This window comes from Crocuta crocuta, unplaced genomic scaffold (assembly GCF_008692635.1).
Source record: "Crocuta crocuta isolate KB4526 unplaced genomic scaffold, BGI_CrCroc_1.0 scaffold162, whole genome shotgun sequence".
NCBI classification, from domain to species: Eukaryota; Metazoa; Chordata; class Mammalia; order Carnivora; family Hyaenidae; genus Crocuta; species Crocuta crocuta.
The window spans coordinates 8647977-8668922 of NW_027529433.1; the positions used below are offsets into that span (position 1 = coordinate 8647977).

Consider the following 20946-nt stretch of genomic DNA (forward strand, 5'->3'; position numbering starts at 1 on the left):
GACGGCTCACTCAAGGTGAGTTCTAATCCCTGATCTACTGATGACTCATGGTAAATTCCAGATTTCCAGTTCTGTGTTTACTGCACACTGGCACTGATCTCCCAACTGGCCTTTCCCCCTCCAGCCCCAGCTCTCTCCAGTCCACGCAGCCTACAAGCCAAACATTCAACTTCAAGTACTGCTCTGGGTGACTAGCCCCTTAGCCTATTTTACACCTGTCAGGGGATCCCCACTGCCTAGAGAGGAGGACATCACTTATGTACTTGCCATGCAAGGCCACTGTGAACTAGAACCCTGCCCAGTGCCTCATACAAGACTTTCTTTCTTCTCTAGAACAGACATCTGTAGGGTTCTGGCTGTCTAGTATCCTTCCCTTGTTAGCACCTGGCTCTCCCCTCTAAAGACCTCCCTACCCCCACCACTGTATACAGCTTTGACAGGAAGCGGGATCCCACTGTCCTTACAAAAGCCAGTGGGCATTCATTATCTATTTGCCCCATGCAGCCAGGGGTAAGGTATGGTGCTTAAGCAGGGGTCCACTCTTAAACAAGTAATGACATGATGGCAATTACGATCATATTTACACACCAAATTATTTCTTGTTGACACCCAAGAACTATGGTTGAGGTACTCCCCAGCTTAGGTCATTTACAAACCAGCCATTCTACCTAGAGTGGCCTAATTCAGTATCCCCCTCCCAGTACCTTGTGTGTATTGGGCCCGCTGTGCCATCTTCCTGGGAAATAAGGGAGAAGTTCCCTCACAGGGTAATACAAGGTGTAAGCACAAGGTCACACAAGCAGACTGAAAGGGAGCAGAGAGGGGGCTGGGGAGAAGACATGGATTCTAGCACATGCACAGACGACAGAGAACACTGAAAACTAAGTGTGAGGATGGAAATTTCTTCTAGAGAGCTGTGCACAAGGTACTAGGGGACCAGAGCTGAGACCAGAGACATGAACTGCACACTGCACACTGCCAACCATTTCAGTCTCTATCAAGTCTCTATCCCTTGAAGGTCAAGGGGTAAATTTGAAGAAGTACAAGCATAAAGCCTGAAAGAGATCAAAGTTTTATTTTTTTCTAATAAGCTTTTTGAATTTCCCAATGTTTTACTATACACGCTACCCTCCATAATATACAATGTAATATTAAGCCAAGAGAACTGCTTTAGTTACACTCATTCTAAAATTATTTCATTTCACAAGAATTCAGCCAAGTTGCAGGGTACAAAATCAATGTACAGAAATCAGTTGCGTTTTTATACACCAATAATGAAGCAACAGAAAGAAAAATCAGGAAACTGATCCCATTCACAACTGCACAAAAAACCATAAAATACCTAGGAATAAACCTAACCAAGGATACAAGAGATCTGTATGATGAAAACTACAGAAAACTTATAAAGGAAATTGAAAAAGACACAAAGAAATGGAAAAACATTCCATGCTCATGGAAAGGGAGAATAAATCTAGTTAAAATGTCATTGCTACCCAAAGCAATCTACACATTCAATGCAATTCCAATCAAAATTGCACCAGCATACTTCTCAAAACTAGAACTAACTATCCTAAAATTTGTATGGAACCACAAAAGACCCCGAATAGCCAAAGTAATACTGACAAATAAAACCAAAGTTCCACTTTGATGGTATTCTTTTCTATCCTAGAAACTGCTTCTCCAACAATGCCTTAAGAGATCCCATGATCTGGAGGAGGGCACTTGTGGGGATGAGCACTCGGTGTTATATGGAAACCAACTTGACAATAAACTATTTGTGGGAAAAAAAAAAAAAAAGAGAGAGATCCCATGATCCATCACTGGAAAACCAGGGGCCTGGCATGAAATTTGGGTTCCTAAATCTGCTAGTGTTTAATTGTGCAAGTACTTGGGAGCTCCATTTCCCTATGCATAAAATGGGGAATACAGGACTACCTGGCTGGCTCAGTTGGTAGGGCATTCACCTCTTGATCTCAGGGTTGTGAGTTCAAGCCCCATGTTGTATGTGAAGCTTACTTTAAAAAAAAAAAAAAATGAATATAATTGGTACCCATTCCTGGACATGTAAGGATTAAATGAGCTTCATGGAAACTTAAGGATACCATATACGTAAAATATTACCAAATATTTACATAGTTATAAGTGACCTTCCCAAAGTTATTTCTGACCCCACCTTTGAATTTCCAGTTCAACCACTTTCCTCATGTCACTCTTGAACCTACAAAGACTCTTTATTGCTTATTATGCCTCTGTCTAAGTCTGTTTGGCTTCCAACCATCCTTAACACAGCCCCACCCCACCTGGCTTATACAATTTCCTTCTACTTCCCCAGATTATCACATTATGTCTTTCATGGTCCACAGTGATTCCCATCACTGCAGTTTTGTTCATACTGGTTGTCCTGCCTAAAGCACCCACTCCTTATACCCTCCTTCTACCTAAGTGGGTGATTCCTAAATCCCATCTTGCCTTATCAGCTCCATTACACCTGATTACTCCAGCAGTAAGAATTCCCCTAGTTCTGAACCCCTAACCAGAATTTCAACTTTTTTTTTTTTTACTCAATTCTGTAATTTCTTTTTCCTCCTTGTGCTATCTCTTCTTCTTGAAGGAAGAGATTTTTTATACTCACCCCTCATCCCTGGAAATTTGAAATAGTCAATTAAACACAGGAGAAAATTGAACACATTGAATGGAGGTTCTCAAACCCCTCTGCACATCAAAACTTCTCTCCTCAGTTTATTTCCATAAATCTTTAACAGTCACCTACTCTGTGCTTGATGTCAAAAGAACCAAGATGAGCAGAGCAAGTTCCTGGCTCTGGAGACAAAGAGGTCAATGGCAGAGTTGAGCACAATGCAGCATGCGATGCTAGAGCCAGCCATCGTTGCAGCCCCTGACTCTAACTCACAATTTGCAATATAGATGTCGCACAGAACTGCCTCTTCCCTTCTAAGAAGTTGCACTTTACACATTACAAGATGAGTAATATGTGGGAAATAAACTCAAGGTCCCATGTTACGAAGAGAATAGTAAGAAAATTTCATGCAGCTACTAAAATCAATTTGGGCAAGGATATAGAATAATGAAAACATTACTAATTTAATAAGTGGAAAAATAAAGAATGCTCCATATATATATACTATGTGTTTTCGATTAAGTTATCATGAAATAAGCTGTTAATTACTTTAAGTTCATTATACACCCGGTCCTATCTGCTAACACTTCACATAGTGACAGTGACAAGGGCAGCTTGAGGACCTGTAATGTAACCTCCCCATCATGTCCACCCACTTCCTCCAAATACTTCAACCTTAGTACAACAATGTGTTCTGTTTCAAGGCAAGACCCTGCTCTTCCAGTATGACTGCTTTCCCTCCATTCTTACTGCATCAGTGACTGAGAGTTGCCTCTTAATATGTTAGTTGTTCTGCACAGTAATGAAGTGAGTATTATGTTCATTTGATGAAAGAGAAAAGACCGAGGTCCTTAGGTCACCAGCTAAAAAATTGTAGGGCTAGGAATAAAAACTTCATCTTTCTCTTATATACCTCATCTGGACCATAATGCCAAGATCATTTTCCATCACCAGACCCAAAGGGAGGCTGTCAAAGCCCCACGTTTATGAGTGCCCGTAGCTGGGCTCCCATGAAATCTTACCTCATTCAACCTCTCCCAACAGATCAGAGAGCATTATTGCCTCACATACCGACCTGTGGGTGTTGTCCTAAGCATGTTTACCCATGTTTCCACATGAAAATCTGAATTCCTATTTAGCATTCCAAGAACATACTTCTTCCTGCTACACTCCTAGTGGTGGAATTACACTTCTCCGTCCTCCACTCCCATTCAGGGAGCCATGGGAGCTGAAACAGTCCACCCACAATGAGAAACTGGGCCTGAGCAAGAGTCACAGTGAGGTGTGGGGAGAGGAGTTTGCCAAGTTCGGCCTCAGTAGTCTGCACTGCCTCATTTCTGCAGAGGGACCTGCCGGCACACCCTCAGTGTCCTTCCCTTCCAGGACCTACTGTATTAGCTCATCCTTCACTTGTACTCCCTAGGCAGCTGCAGAACCAATGTCTAAGCCAGTTTCTCCACTATCCTGCTACTATTCTCCAGCAAGGGCACTTCCCCTTGGGTTACTTTCCAAAGACAGTTTACTACTGGTAACAAATAGAAAAACATAAAATGGAAACAAACAGGGGTTTGTTACAAACTAATGAAAGGCAGCACTAAAACAATGTAGCTGAATAAGATCAACTTAGAATCAAACACATTGAAGTATGCAATCCTCCATTTATTTTACTATGCACATATTCCAGAAAAATAATTTCATGTCTCTGAGCACCACGTGTTTGATCAATAAAACAAGACTGAACTACCTTATGGCTACAACTCCAGCTTTTTTTTAACTTTTTATTTAAATTCCAGGTAGTTAACATTCAGTACCATATTAGTTTCAAGTGTACAATAGATTCATCACTTCCATTCATCACCAAGTGCTCATCACAAGTACACTCCTTAATCCACATCACCTATTTCACCCCTCCCCCCAACCTCTCTGGAACCATCAGTTTGTTCTCCATAATTCCTGATTTGCCTCTTTGCCTCCCCCCTTTTTCCTCTTCGCTCATTTGTTTTGTTTCTCAAATTCCACGTGAGTGAAATCATATGGAATTTGTCTTTCCTTGACTTATTTCACTGACTATAACACTCTCTAGTAGCTCCATCCATATCCTTACAAATGGCAAGATCTCCTTTTTTATAGATGAGTAATACTACAGTGCGTGTGCGTGTGTGTGTGTGTGTGTGTGTACTACATCTTCTTTATTCATTAACTGATGACACTTGGTCTATTTACATAATTTGGCCATTGTAGATACTGCTGCTATACACACCAGAGTACATGTATCCCCCTTTGGGATTTTGGTATTCCTTGGGTAAATATTCATTAGAGCAATTGTGGGACTATATGATAGATCTATTCTTAATTCCATACTGTTTTCCAGAGTGGCTGCACCAGTTTGCATTCCCAATAGTGCAAAGTGTTCCCCTTTCTCTACATCCTCCTTCTGTTTCTTGTGTTGTTGACTTTAGCCATTCTGATAAGCATGAGGTGTTACCTCATTGTAGTTTTGATTTTCATTTCTCTGGTAAGTGACATTGAGCATCTTTTTATGGGTCTGTTAGCCATCTGTATGTCTTCTTTGGAAAAATGTTTATGTCTTCTGCCTTTTTTAAAATTGAGTTATTCATTTTGGGGGTGTTGAGTTTGGTAACTTTGTTATATGTTTTGGATACTAGTCCTTTATGCCATATATTATTTGCAAATATCTTCTCCCATTTCATAGCTTGCCTTTTAGTTTTGTTGATTGTTTTCCTTCCCTGTGCAGAAGCTTTTTATTTTGATGAAGTCTCAATAGTTCATTTTTGCTTTTGTTTCCCTTGCCTAAGGAGTCTTATCTAGAAAGAAGCCACTAAGGCCAATGCCAAAGAGATTATTGTCTGTGTTCTCCTCTAGGATTTTTATGGTTTCAAGTCTCATATTTAGGTATTTAATCCATTTTATTTTTGTGCATGATGTAAGAAAGTGGTCCAGGTTCATTCTTTTGCCTATAGCTGTCCAGTTTTCCTAACATCATTTGTTGAAGAGACAGTCTTTTTCCATCAGATATTCTTTCCTGCTTAGTCAAAAATTAATTGACCATACAGTTGTGGGTTCATTTCTGAGTTTTCTATTCTGTTCTAGTGATCTATGTGTCTACTTTTGTTCCAGTACCATACTGTTTTGATTACTACTGTTTTGTATATGACTTGAAGTCTGGAATTGTGATGCCTCCAGGTTTTTCTTTCTCAAGTTTCCTTTGGCTATTTGGGGTCTTTTGCAGCTCCATAGAAGTTTTAGGTTTGTTCAAGCTCGGTGAAAAACACTGTTAGTATTTTGATGGGGTTGCATTAGATGTGTAGATTGCTTTGGGTAGTATAGACATCTTCACAATACTTCTTCTTCCAATACATGACCATGGAATGTTTTTCCAGGCCTTTGTGTCTTCTTCAATTTCTTTCATCAGTATTTTATGATTTTCAGAGTACAGGTCTTCGCCATTTTTGTTAGGTTTATCCTTAGGTGCCTTACGGTTTTTGATGCAACTGTAGATGAGATTGGTTCCTTAATTTTTCTGCTACTTCATTATTAGTGTATTGAAATGCTCAAGATTTCTGTACATTGGTTTTGTATTATGTGACTTTACTGAATTCTTTGATCAGTTCTAACAGTTTCTGGGGAGTCTTTCCAGTTTTCTACATAGAGTAACAGGTTGTCTGCAAAGACAAAGTTTTACTTCTTCCTTGACAATTTGAATGCCTTTTATTTCTTTTTATTGTCTGGCTGCTGTGGCTAGGACTTGCTGAGTAAAAGTGGGGAGACTGGACATCCCAGTCTTGTTCCTGACAGTAAAGGAAAAGCTCCCAGGTTTTCCCTCAATTAGGATGATATTAGCTGTGGGTTTGTCACCTATAGCCTTTATTATGTTTAAATAGGTTACCTTGAAAACTACTTTGTTGAGAGCTTTTATCATGTATGGATGTTATACAAATGCTTTTCTGTATCTATTGAAATGACCACTTGGTCTTTATCCTTTCTCTTGATGTGATGTATCATGTTGATTGATTTATGGATATTGAATCACGCTTACAGCCCAGAAATAAATCCCATGGTGAGCGATTTTTTTTTTAATGTATTGTACAACTTCATCGTAAAGAGGGTCACAATGAAAGCTCTCCCAGTACTCCGAACTTGAGTCTGATATTTCTGGCTCCTCCTTGCACTACTACCACCAAGTCATCCCTGTTGTCCAAACCCTCCTCAATTCTGTCTCTTCTAGATCAGATGCTCCTGGGTCCCTCTCCCACCCCATCAGTCTTCCCAACCTCATCAGTACAAATAATGTATGTATCAAATAGAAGAGGAAAGTCATGGAAGTTTATGTTTAGGAAGCAGGACCATACCATGGTTAAAACGCCTAGATTTAGATTCAGAGATGTGTAAATCTAGGTTAGCAACTCATTAGGTTGTGACCCCAGCCAACTCACTTAAGCTAAGCCTCTGGTCCTTCATCTAGAAAATGGGCATCTAAATAATGTCTATCTCAGAAGATCGTTCTAAGAAAAACTGATTAACACATGAAGGCCTCAGCATGTGCCTGGCATCTGCATGCTCTAGAATACCATTATCATAGCAGCCGTGACTATTATTACTGTTATAAATATCTTCCTGAAGAAAGGCACAGCCCGATGGAAAGGAGATTCTCGCAAAAAATGACTAACCTAGGAAACTCGTCCCAAACTCGTTCCCTACTCCTGGGATAGGGAAGAAAAGCTGTGCTGGGAAAGAGGGGAGGTATGGAACAGTGACAGAGCAAGGGGACAAGGGAGATGTTTATGAAGTGAGAGGAGACGCAGTCCTGTGCATTTACCCTTCCTATCCCAGCCCTTCATTCTCTAGAAAGAGGGTCATACACATCAAGGGCCAGCCCAAGAAAGACTCCCCTGCAGCCACCTGACTAGGGATGCAGGGCTGGCTTGTACAAGATAGGAACAGCCTGTGACATCCACAATTTTACTTGTTTAGGGAACATTCCATTCTGTGCTTCATTTAGTGAGAAGGTACATTCACGTCCCACTTAATTCCAACAGTCATTGATAAGTTCTACTGAACTGTTGACTTCTGGGAATACTGTGCTTCACATGTAAAGTATTTTCCTCTGTCTACCAGCAACAGATTGGTAATATTGCCTGGAAATGGCCCATTTCCCCAAGGACTAAACAGGAACTCTCAATGCGAGAGGCTGCATGGAAAGAGCATCCTGTTCTTTCACAGTACAGAGGCATCATCACCAGAAAATTCACTATTTCACAGAAAACAGATTTTTGCACACTGGACCTATTTTCTGAAACATGATTTGTGAAACCAAGAATCTGCCATTCTATCAGTGTGGATGTCAACCCAAAGCACCTGTGACTGAGTTCACAGGAAATGTAGCAAATAAAATCAAGTATATTCAACCCCCTAAGGACAATTTAACTTCTGACACGCAAGAAAGTGTTACCTATCAATGAGGAGGTTTATAAGCATCTACCCAAGAATAATGAAAACAGCTGAGGAATTAAGTGAAATCCCCGTTTGTGACTTTATTCACTTAACATTTAATGAATAATCAACATGTGCCCAAAACTATACTAGGACATAGAGAAAAGACTTCATCTCTGCTCTTAAAAATACAAAGTGCAAATGGCAGACTAGATCAGGTAAGTATATACACAATGTGTCACAGGCAATGCTTTGCAGTAATATCAAGTTGGAAAGCGGAACAACTACTAGTTACCAAGAAATAAGACCAAATACCAGGTGACCCCAGATACCATTTTCCCCTTAACTTCCATGGTAGGAAGCTTCAACTTTAGCTGCACACATACCAGCAAAAGCTGTATTACCCAATATTGTAGCCACTACCACGTCTATTTACTGAACATTTGAAATGTGGCTAATCCTGCAATTGACATGCTGGTTTAGATACACTGGGCTAGACATAATGGGTTATTTTTGTCTGTTTTTTTTCCTTAATATGGTTATTAGGAACTTTCTATTACATGTGTGGCTCACATTTTATTAAAAACTGCTAAAGTAAGAACTCTATTACCCAGCCTCCCCTGGAGTTAGGTGTGGCCATTCAGTGAACTTCAGGCTAATGAGATGTGAACAGGAGTCATGTACAGGGCCAGTCAGCCTCCTCACAGGAAGGAGTGTGGCCTCCACAACCTCTTTCTCTCTTCTGGGTGGCTGGAGACAGGAGAGTGGGAGTGAGCCAGCTGCAGTCATGCCAATGAAAATAATGCCCTACAGATAGTGCTGCAACAAGACAGAAGGAATATGGTCCCTCAATAACCTCAGAGTGAGAGCCACCCATCTCTCCAGCTTAGACTTTTACAGAAAATAAATTCTTACTTAAGCCTCTGATTAGGTCTCTTTAAAGTTGCCTTTATGTGGAAACTAATTTGACAATAAACTATTTGTAAAAAAAAAAAAAATAAAAAAAAATTTGCCTTGACTATATTCTACCTAAAACAGGAGGATCTAAGAGATTTCCTAAAGGTACTGATACCTGTAAATACATCTTCCCGAGCAGGAGTTGGCCAGGTAAAGGAGACTAATATACTGGTCACGAGGACCAGGAGCAAGAAGAAGGGTGTTCAAGGCTGAAGAGACAACAGAACCAAGGCAGAGGGGCAAGGTTCAGCAGGCTATACCCAGTGAGCTCTCATACAGAAGCACCAACTTGGACAAAGGGAACACTCCCAGATGGAGTTGTAGCACTTAAGGGTGAGGCTGCAAAGGCTGGTCAAATACTGGAAATCTTTGAATGGTAGACTGAGTACCATGAAGTTTTTTTCCATGTAGGAAGACAGAGCTAGTGAAGATCCTACCTAAAGAGGGAGCAATCAATTCTGTTTTCAGATTGATCATTCTGGTGCCAGTACAGAAAGCACATTTTTTAGGAGACCAAATCAAAAGCAGGTGATGTAGCAACAATCTCAATACAGTAAGATCAGGGTCTCAACTGCATCAGTAACAGGGAGGAAAGGATGTGACAGAATTAAGGTTATTTAAAAAGTCAAGTTACCCCAGGGAATAAAGACGAGTGAACACTAAAAACAAGACTCCTGGACTTTTGGGTTAGGGGAACGTACCATGTGGAGTGGAGTAGCAAGGAAACAGGCTCAGTTTCAGAGACACCAAATCTGAGATGTCACCATTTATGCCAATTCACATCATTAACAGATGCCCCTTGCCTAGTGCTCAAATATGCCACCAGAATCAAGAATGTAGATACCAAGTGTACAGACACAGAAGATGGCCCCGAACAGGAGATGCTAAATGCCAGGAGGAAGAGGGTGGGGAGAGAAGGGAAGCCTTCTGGAATCACAGGAATGGAAGACATGGATCAAACTCCCCAATGTTACTGGGAGTCCTAACAACAGAGTTAACTAAACACCTTTAGGAAACATGACCCTGATCAAGTATCAACCTCAAATGCTCAAATCTAACCCATCTTCCCAGCTCCCAGAATTGAGAATTAATGGAGAGGTTAATAGGAGCCCTCTATCAACTGTGAAAGGGTCAATGGATTTTTGTTTTCTTATATAGAAGAAAGTCTCCAAGACTACTAAAATCTCTTTCTTGGATAGAGCAGCAAGCTAATGGACAGAGGAAAACTATCAATAATTAACCATGATTTTCAGAAAAAGCTTTCCAGGCAAAAATAAACTCTATGCTAGTCAAGTGGATACAGATTCCCAAGTCCCACCTGCCAGACATGCTAACTCAAGTGGTCTAAGTGCACAGGAAACTACATTTCAGTAACTCCCCAGATGGTTCTAATGACCAGGAAGATCTGTGATTCCACATAAACTAAGTACTGCCCAGGTCACAGAGCCTTTTGCAGACACGGTAATTCGGATGACTAGAATCTGTGGTTGTCAGTCCATCCCTCTGAGCAATACTGAGAGCACCCAATTTGCAACAGACACTGAGCTGGATGCTGGGAGCCCATGATCTAGTGGGAGAGGCAAAACACAACACATGCCACTGATGACAACATCAGTGTCCTCTGATGGAGTGGTTGCAGCTACGTGCTGAGCACAAAGGAGGGAGGGAGTGGACCTATGACTTATGAGTTATTAAGAACAGAAGTCAGGGGACACCTGGCTGGCTCGGTTGGTAGAGCAAGCAACTCTTGATCCTGGGGTGGTAAGTTCGAGCCCCACAGAGATTACTTACAAATAAAATCTTAAAAAAAAAGAAGAAGAAAAAGAAGACGTTAACCAGGTTTCTACAGAGAGTAGGGAAGTCAGGCAGAAAGGGAATGGCTAACCAAGGGAAAAGGAGATACAAAGGCAGAGAAGCAAGCATCAAGGTGGGTTCAAGGCGCTCTCAGGAGAGCTGTCTGACAGAAGCAAGGCCAAAGAGGAATTTGAGAGCCAGGCTGTGAAGGGTCCTGTGGAGTGAAAAACAAGAAGACCAAGCGAAGGAGTCTAAGCAGAGAGCAGACACGCTAAGGTTTGTATTTCAGAGAGTTTGCTTTGAGAGAGGAGCAGATGGACGGTGGCAGTGGTGGGAGGCGGGAGGCCACGAGCAAAGGACGCCAATAAATACAGTAATCCAGGGGAAGGGTGAAGCCTGAACCATCGTAGGCAGCACAGAACAGACCACAGGACGAATTCCATGTCCACCAACTCAGGGGTTGCTAGGTTACATGCTTCTCTATTACGTACATCCTCACGAACTTTGCAGTATGTCCGATGGGAAGATATAAGAGCACCATTTAGAGTGACACTGTCAGTGACACACCTAATGTATGTGATACCCAAAGCAGGTCATTTCATATCTCCTTTTCTACACAACAGTTGTTTTCAGTAATAATGGCATAATGGCAAGAGACACTGTGAAAATCTTTTTTTTAAATAGTTTATTGTCAAGTTGGTTTCCATCTAACACCCACTGCTCATCCCTGCAGGTGCCCTCCTCCATTCCCATGAAAATCTTCTTTAAGTACAAATATCTCATCATGCCAGTAAAAATAAAGAAAATGTAAACAAAACTTTTAAATGCCTTCCAAAGATCCAGTGAAGCCAACTACTAAACTGTGCCAATCCTAACACTTTTCCTACATTCATCTTTTAGTTTCCAAAACCACTAAAAAATGAAATTTCAATTTGAAAATAGTATTCAAGTTCAATATTTCAAGTATAATATGTTCATTTATGAATCAGTATTTAACTCCTTTACTGCTTTACATTTTATTCAGATTTTAACTCCAGTATAATTTATGCAGTGTCATATTAGTTTCAGGTGTACAATATGGGGATTCAACAGTCTGTACATTACTCCTCACAGTAAGTGAGCTCTTATCAACAGTCTGTACATTACTCCTCACAGTGAGCTCTTAATCCCCATCACTTATTTCCCCCATTGGCCCCCACCCATCTTCCCTCTATTATCAATTTGTTCTCTATATTTAAGAGTCTGCCTTTTGTCTCTTTTTTGTTCATTTGTTTCTCAAATTCCACATATGCATGAAATCATATGGTATTTGTTGTCCTCTGACTTATTTCACTTAGCATTATACCCCCCAGGTCCATCCACGTTGCTGCAAATGGTAAGATTTCATTACTTTTTATGGCTGAGTAATATTACAAAGTGTGTGTGTGTGTGTGTGTGTGTGTGTGTACCACATCTTCTTTATCTGCTCATCTGTTGATGAACATTTAGTCTGCTTCCATCACGTGGCTTCACGTGGCTATTGTAAGTAATGCTGCAAAAAACATTGGGGTTCGTGTATCTTTTCAAATTAGTGTTTTCATACCCTTTCAGTAAATACCCAGTAGTGGAATTATTGGATCATATAGTAATTCTACTTCTCATTTTTTTGAAGAACCTCCTGAGTGTTGTCTACAGAGGCTTCACCAGTTTGCATTACCACCAACAATGTACGAGAGTTACCTTTTCTCCACTCGCTGCTTTACAGTTTGAACAAACTCAACTTGGTCACGTGGTAGGACAGAATTAAAATTATCTCAGGTTTTTGTTTTTTTTAATTTTCTATCTTAGATAACCAAAGCTTCCATCACCATCAAATGAAAAAATATAATTTTACTAAATTTGATGTATATTTCTTATAAGTATATGTACATCCTTAAAGAAAAATACTGATCCTCATTTCACCTTTCCCTTATGATTCTGGGTCATTATTATATAAGCAACATAGATTATCTTTTGCTGTAATATAGGAATATCTTCAGAAACCTATTGAGATTATAAAATTATCTCAAGTTTTATTTCTTGGTTTTCACCATCAGTGTGCTAACATTGCTTATTTCAAATCCACTGTTTATATACACTATTAAATAGTAATACTGATCTCAGACACCCAAACTGAACCCCAACCAAGTATGGATGATGCCAAATCTTTTTAAACCTACTATCAGAACTTGTGCTACATGTGTTAGGCATCAACTGAATAAATGGGAGTTATCCTAACTGACACTGTATCCAATATGGAAATTAAGGGGTAAGTGAGCAAAATGTGCTAATTTGAAGTTTATGTAGATATTAAAATACAACAGTTGCTCTAGCAATTATTTAGAACTTAGACCAACAGAAGATTTTTGCTGGCAAGTAACTCTAAGTTATTGTTGTTCAGAATTGCTGGTACTTGGTCATAGCAAAAGTCTTGCCTAAAGCCATTTTTTACAGTGTTCCCCTGCAGAAAACACACACACACCCTTATTAATGTGCACCCTGGCAGGTTGGAGAATGTGGTGACCACTTCCCACCACTGGGAAATCAATGGAAACTGAAGAGGCCCAAGGCGACAGAATGAAAGCCTTGACCAAGTACAGAGTGATCAAGAATAAAAAGTAGAGAAATCCTCAGGAGTGCCTAAATGACCAGTCACCAAGTTCAAAATTACTCAAAATGTAAACAGCCTTGTAGAATGCATAAAAAATGCTGGGAATAGTACAGACAGTGACATTAGAATTCTGTGCCTAGTTTGGAGTGTTCCTCTAAAAAATAGCCATGAGCCAGTAACTTAGACTAAAGGGGAAAAACTGTGGGGTTTTTGTTTTTTGGGGGTTTTTTTGCTATTCATCTTGGAAATATTTAAGATGTCAAGCTATGTAAGATCAAAACACAGACAAGGGTCTTACATAGGTTAAATAAGTATAAAGATGAGGCGCTTAGAGTCACTATGAAGACAAATTTGAAAACAAAAGGCCGTGAAAACTTTGGCATTGCTTACAGCATAATCTATTACATGTAGACAAGCTAGAGTTCACCCTCCTAGCCTTCTCAGACACACCACGGCAAAGGTAAGAGAGACGGGAATCCCGCAGACCAGTGATCAATAAAATGCTGGTCCTACAAAGTGCTGCTTACCCTTTCCTTAGTTTCCTCACTTGTAAAGCCAAGGGTGAGGCTGTTCAAGGAATTAAATAATTCATAAAGCTGTAAGCACGATACCAAAAGGAAAGCAACTCATAGTTGCCATCTTCACTGTGAATAGCAACTCCAGAATTCCACACTAAATCACACAAAAGGGTCTTTCTGTACCTCATGGAAAGCTCATCTGACACTCCCTGTAATAGGGACCCTCAAATGCTACAGAAACTGCTATGAGGGATAGATAAACCTCAGAAGCTTTATCTTCCAAACTATGCAAAGACACCTGCACAGGGGCTCTATTTCCCCTGGCCTATGGCAATCATGGGCTAATAAGAGAAGGACTCACCTTAGGCAGTAGAAACACTATGTGCCCACCGCCCAAGACCTAGAGTGAAATTTTTCATTTTTTTTATTTTTTTTAAATTTTTATTGGAGAGCTAGTGAGAGAGCAAGGGAGGGAGACATAGAATCTGAAGCAGTCTCCAGGCTCCAAGCTGTCAGCACAGAACTCATGAACAAGATCATGACCTGAAGTTGGACGTTTAACCAACTGAGCCACCCAGGTGCCCCTACAAGTGAGATTTTTAAAGAGGATGTTCAAGGGGCGCCTGGGTGGCTTAGTCGGTTAAGCGTCCGACTTTCGCTTAGGTCATGATCTCGCAGTTCGTGGGTTCGAGCCCCACGTCGGGCTCTGTGCTGACTGCCAGCTCAGAGCCTGGAGCCTATTTCAGAGTCTGTATCTTCCTCTCTCTCTGACCCTCCCCTGCTCACGCTGTCTCTCTCTCTCTCCTAGAAATAAAACAAAACATTAAAAAAAAATTTTTTTTAAATAAAAAATAAAAAAATAAAAAGGATGTTCAAGAGCCAAATCCTTCTCAGAGAGGCATCCCAACCCAAGACTCCAGGACAGTAAACATGTACTTCACCCAAAATGTTTCCAGGAGAGAGGGTCACTTGATGAATTGTTATAATGGAGCAGGACTCCAAAACCAGATGAGAGGGGCAAAAAGTTCTTTACCATCTTCACCTTTTCATTTGACCACCAATGGAAGAGAAGAGAGTATCTCATCAACTGACTCTGAAGACCAGATACTAATGCTTGGGGCCCATGAAACTTTATTTCTTAATAAAAGTGGCAGCCATTTACAAGCCATTTAAATGTATATAGTCCCACCAATAAATGAGAGTACTAACAAAACCTCTTTTGGTGGTAGTTTGTTTTTCCTGAAAAAAGGGGAAATGTGCTTTGACAAAATGCCTCACTAATGCTTTCTCAAATGGCTTTATACTCTAAACTCAACCATGGAAGAAAAAAAACACAGGTTTTGAAGTGATTGTTTTTGTTTCGGTTGTTTTTGGTTTTGTTTTTTATTTACATATTTTTGCAACCTCAGATACTGAACAACGGATTCCTACCAGAACAAGGCCACTCATTAGCCCCTTTCTTACAGAATGGACCTCTGAGGCTTTGCTCCCTAATTTGATTTGGCTCCACATTTTTCTTTCAGGTTATTAAATGCCCAAGTATTAGATTAACAGAAAGACACAAGAGCTGGCATGGTACCAAATGATCACAGTCTCTGCTTTTCCACATGTATCACATGCATATTTATAGCAGGTATAACAATTATAAATCTGGGCCATAAATAGCTTTGTGTGCAAAGTTATCGCTGTGTAGGGTTTAGAATTTTAAATGATCGAAAATTACAAAACCGAAGTACTTCAATTTATAACTTCATTTGACTGGCCAACTATCCAGTTTTATTCAAAGAGCTCATATTATCCCCATTTCATAGATGAGGAAACTGGGAGTATAAAAAAAAAATCCATTAAGTTAAACTAGCTTTACACCCAAAATCTCATTTAGCATCTCCAAGTTAGCCAGTTAAGGATTTATTCTCATTTCCTACAACCCTTTTTATGTTTTTGTTAACCATAATACTGAAGGAAGTTCTGTTAAATGGAATATAGGATCATTAGACCTCTGGTGGCAGAAATTCTCTCTGGCACTTTGAAGATCAAAGCTCTCTGCCTAACTGATAGTTAAGTGGCCATTCTGGCACAAGGTCCATAAAATAATAGGCTGTTAAACTTTCACAGAGGTGTTTCACATTGTACATGCACCTACTGTATACTGCTCACAGAATCACACAGTGATGGGTGGAGAAAGCCAGGGCTGAGGCAGAAGTACTGCTGTGGGCTTGTGACCAGGTACCTGCCTGGTCCCTGAGGATGAGTGCAGAGGAGAAGCCAGGGAAGAGAGCTGGCATAAGACACAGGTGCAGTGCCCATCAGAGCCAGCTCACGCCTCCTCCGCCCTCCTCCCGTCACTCTGCATCCCACAGTGCTAGTGTCCCAGACTTGCCCTTTTCAAGAGCATTAATTAATTCCCATACAAGCATCTCACTTTAGCCATACTATGGTTATGACGTTCAACCCCCATTAAGAATACAAGAATGGAGCATTGGTTTGCCGATATATTCTATTTTTTTCCTATATAAATGTAGAAAACTTAAAACAGTGAGCTACTTTTCTAATCACAGTTAAAAACTTATACTGCTGTTTATAGCAGGACTGGCTCTAATTACATGCCAACCCTTACAAGCGTGACTTCATACAAACCTATTGTCTTCAAAATTACCTGGGATAGATACACTATAGAGTTATACACTTTTACGTAAGACTCACTACCTATATACTAGATAATCCTGCCAGAAATGTTAAAACTTTTGGAAGAAACCCCTGTGATTTTTAAGAATGAACTATATAAACTGCACTTTAAATGCACGAATTCTATACTCAATAAAGATAAGGAATATACTTATCCTACCAACGAAGGGAAGAATTAGGAAACCACTCATTTTAAATCATACAAAAATGTGTAGGCAGACTATAAAAGGTTGTGGGCAATAATTTGCTGATAAAAATTTATGGGTGTTTTTATTATCATAATAAAATGTACATAAACTTAGATATATATACAGATACACTCTTACTAGTCAAATATACGGAACTAAACATCCAAAGGCAAACACAGTCATGTTCTTCAAACAAAATGCCCAACTTATTAAATTTAAAATTTTTTGCACACATTCATGTAATTTCTTAGATTTCTACACATTTCTACTGGAAAGTCAAGAAAATCTGCTTTATCTGGTGGCTACCCCTCCCTCCCAGATCTCAGCATAGGAGAGCATAAAACCCTCACCCTTGCGGGCACACACCACAAGCTGCCCCGTGGAGGGTGACCCACACGTCCTCTGTCAGGGGCTCTAATTTTCTGTATCTCTCATATTGCCTTGAATAGCACCTGGCTAAACAGAGGTACCTCCTTGATTTTTTTTTTTAATTTATTTTACTTCAAGGGAGGTCACGATCATCGTAAAAGAGCATTGTGTTTACAAAACAGGAAGGGATAAGAGGCATCCAAATTGGTAAGAAACAAGTAAAACTTTCATTGTTTGCAGATGACATGATAGTATGTATAGAAAACCCTAAAGACTCCACTAAGAAACAATGAGAACTGATCAACGAATTCAGTCAAGTCACAGGATACTAAATCAATGTACAGAAATCCACTGTATTTCTATACACTAATAATGAAGCAACAGATAGAAAAAGTAAGAAAGCAATCCCATTTACAGTTGCACCAAAAATAATACCTAGGACATAAACTTAACCAAGGAGGTGAAAGACCTGTACTGTATAAACTATAAAACACCGATGAAAAATTGAAGATGACACAAATGAAAAGATATTTCATGCTCATCATGGCTTGCAAGAATATTGTTAAGAGGTCCCTGTTACTGCCCCCCACCAAAAAATAATAGTAATCTCCTAATACCCAAAGCAATGCACACATTTATTCCGATCCCTACCAAAATACCTTTTTTTTTTTTTTTTGCAGAACTAGAACAAACCATTCTAAAATATATATGGAACTGCAAGACCCCAAATAGCCAAATCAATCTTGAAAAACAAAAACAAAGCTTGAAGTATCACAATTCTGGACTTCAAGTTATACTACAAAGCTGTAGTAATCAAAACAGTAGGACCCTACTACAAAAATAGACATATAAGTCAGTAGCAAAGGGCAGAAAGCCCAATAAGAGGCCAAGATTATATTCTCAATTCATCTTTGACAAAAGAACTGAGAATATGCAATGGGAAAAATCAGTCTCTTCAACAAATGGTATTGGAAAAACTGGACAGTTAATGCAAAAGAATGAAACTCGACCACCTTCTTATACCATACACAAAAACAACCTCAAAATGGATATAAGACCTAAATGTGAGACCTGAAACCATAAACATTCTAGAAAAAAGCACAGATAAGTAATTTGACATTGGCCATAGTAATATTTGTCTATATATGTCTCCTGAGGCAAGAGAAATAAAACTAAAAAAATTAACTATTTGGACTACATCAAAATAAAAAGCTTCTGCACAGCAAAAGAAACAAAAAAACTAAAAGACAGCCTACTGAATGAGAGAAGATATTTGCAAATGACATAGCCAATAAGTGGTTAGTATCCAAAATATATAAAGAACACCCAAAAAAACAAATATTCTAATTTAAAAATGGGCAGAAGACATGAACAGGTATTGCTCCAGAGAAGACACACAGATGGCCAACAGACCCATGAAAAGATGGTCAACATCACTCATCATCAGGGAAATGCCAATCAAAACCACAAGAGACACCACCTCACACCTGTTGGAATAGCTAAAATCAACAACACAGAAACAAGAGGAGTTAGAAGAAAGAGGAACCCTCTTGTACGGTTGGTGGGAATGCAAACTGGTGCAGCCACTCTGGAAAACAGTATGGAGGGTCCTCAAAAATTTAAGAATAGAACTACCCTACAATCCAGTAATTGTACCACTGGGTTTTTACCCAAGGAATACCAAAACATGAATTCCAAAGAACATACAGAACATACAGAAGAAGGGAAGGGAAGGGAAGGGAAGGGAAAACAAAGGGGATAAACACCCCTATGTTTAAAGCAGTATTTGTAATAGCCAAATTATGGCATCAGCCAATGTGTCCATTGATAAGTGAATGGGTAAAGAAAATTTTAAATGTATATATATGTGGACACACACACACACACACATACATATTTCACTCAGTTTAAGTGAAGAAACCAACAAATGAACAAGGGAAAAAAACAAAAGACACACAAACCAAGAAACAGATTAACCACAGAGAACAAACAGATGGGTACCAGAAGGGAGGTGGGGGGGGTGGGTGAATAGGTGATGGGGATTAAAGAGCAATGTACAGAACTGCTGAACACTACATTGCACACCTGAAACTAAAATGACACTGTATGTTAACTATACTGGAATTAAATTTTTAAAAACTAGAAAAATAAGACAACCCCCTAATCTCTCCATAGATGAGTAATACTTCATGTACATTTGGCATTAGACCAAGTCTGTCAACACTTACTTTTTTTTAATAATTCTTTTAAAGTTTATTTATCTTAGAGAGTGGGAGAGAAACAGAGGGAGAGATAGTGCAAGCAGGGGAGGGGCTGAGAGAGAGGGAGACCCAGAAACCGATGAAGGCTCCTGGCTCAGAGCTATCAGCACAGAGTCCAGTGTGGGGCCTGAACTCATGAACCGCGAAATCATGAAATGAGCTGAAGTCAGATGCTCAACCGACTGAGCCACCCAGGTGCCCCGAAACTTACTTTTAAGACTTTCTTTGTAAGAAGATCTCCTCACCACACAAAACCATCCAGGCTGGACGTCAGTCTCCAAAACATCTACTCCTTCTCACTTTCTGGTAGGAAGCCTTAAATTCGTTACAAACAAAAGTACACTAGCTATTCCCAAGAAGAAAAGGGAGCTGTCAAAATGCATCAGTGGGAAGAATCAACCACATATTTGGAATTCTGTGGGCATACGTTCACAAGAAGAAAACAGGCACCTGGTAGGAAAAATTTTTAAGGAAATTATTGAGACATGATACACTTCCTGTCAAAACAACACATGAGGTGGTGATTCATTCCATCAGTATCTTTTAAATGCTATGCAACTTGAAATGCTCCGTAAATTTACTGGCACTCAGTTGTGGCACAGAGGAATTTCAATTTTCATTACTGAGTTGTTCACAAGATCCTATGCCCCAAAACAGGTAAAAACCAGCATGCACTCAGCATATGCACAACACTACTGTTCAACGGCACTAAGGCAAGGAAAGGCACTATCGTTTACCTCCTCGGGTTCAGTTTTGGCTGAAGCTGTGGCCATCAATGTAATTCAGAGTGGTGTGGTGCTTAGCTCAAGGCTATTCCCCAGGAGAAACTTTAGATAATCTGTTTCATCTTGACATATCAAGCACAACACAAAGACCTTTCTCAAAATTTCCAGAATTCCTTAAAATTGTTTCAGTTTTCAAATGTCTGTAATTAGAATACACACAAAGCTAGGTTTTCCTTTATAAATTCAAGATGTAAAGTTATTACAAGCCTATTGCCAAAACAAATTGGAGCATAAAAGTCTTTTCTGATTAACATCCAACTTTCTATTCCCCCATGGTTAAATAAGTTAAACATTTACAATATAATCCCAAATTTCAAAGGGTTCCTTTTTTTAAGAAGCACAATAAGTTTTTAATTTTTTGTACATTATTATACTTTTTGAATTTACATTCAAATTAATTAGCATACAGTGCGATAATGATTTCAGGAGTAGATTCCAGTGATTTATCCTGTATGTATAATACCCAGTGCGCATCCCAACAAGGGTCTTCCTCAATGCCCCTTTACCCATTTAGTCCATCCCCCCCACCGATAAGCCCTCCAGCAATCCTCAGTTTGTTCTCTGTATTTAAGACTCTCTCATGTTGTGTTCTCCTTCCTATTTTTATATTTTTGCTTCCCTTTTGTTCATGTTTTCTATCTTAAATTCCACATGAGTGAAGTCATACGATA

General features: G+C 39.6%; 1 protein-coding gene across 3 annotated transcripts in view; it reads right to left on the minus strand.

Annotated features, from left to right (window-relative positions):
• Window positions 1-19777, minus strand: part of ARHGEF28 (Rho guanine nucleotide exchange factor 28) — a 285499-nt gene extending 265722 nt beyond the window's left edge. For all 3 annotated transcript variants that reach the window (XM_077759946.1, XM_077759948.1, XM_077759947.1), the window contains exon 1: window positions 19702-19777. The gene's annotated coding sequence lies outside the window, so the exon portion shown is untranslated. The remainder of the gene's footprint in view (window positions 1-19701) is intronic.
• Window positions 19778-20946: the final 1169 nt, after the last annotated feature.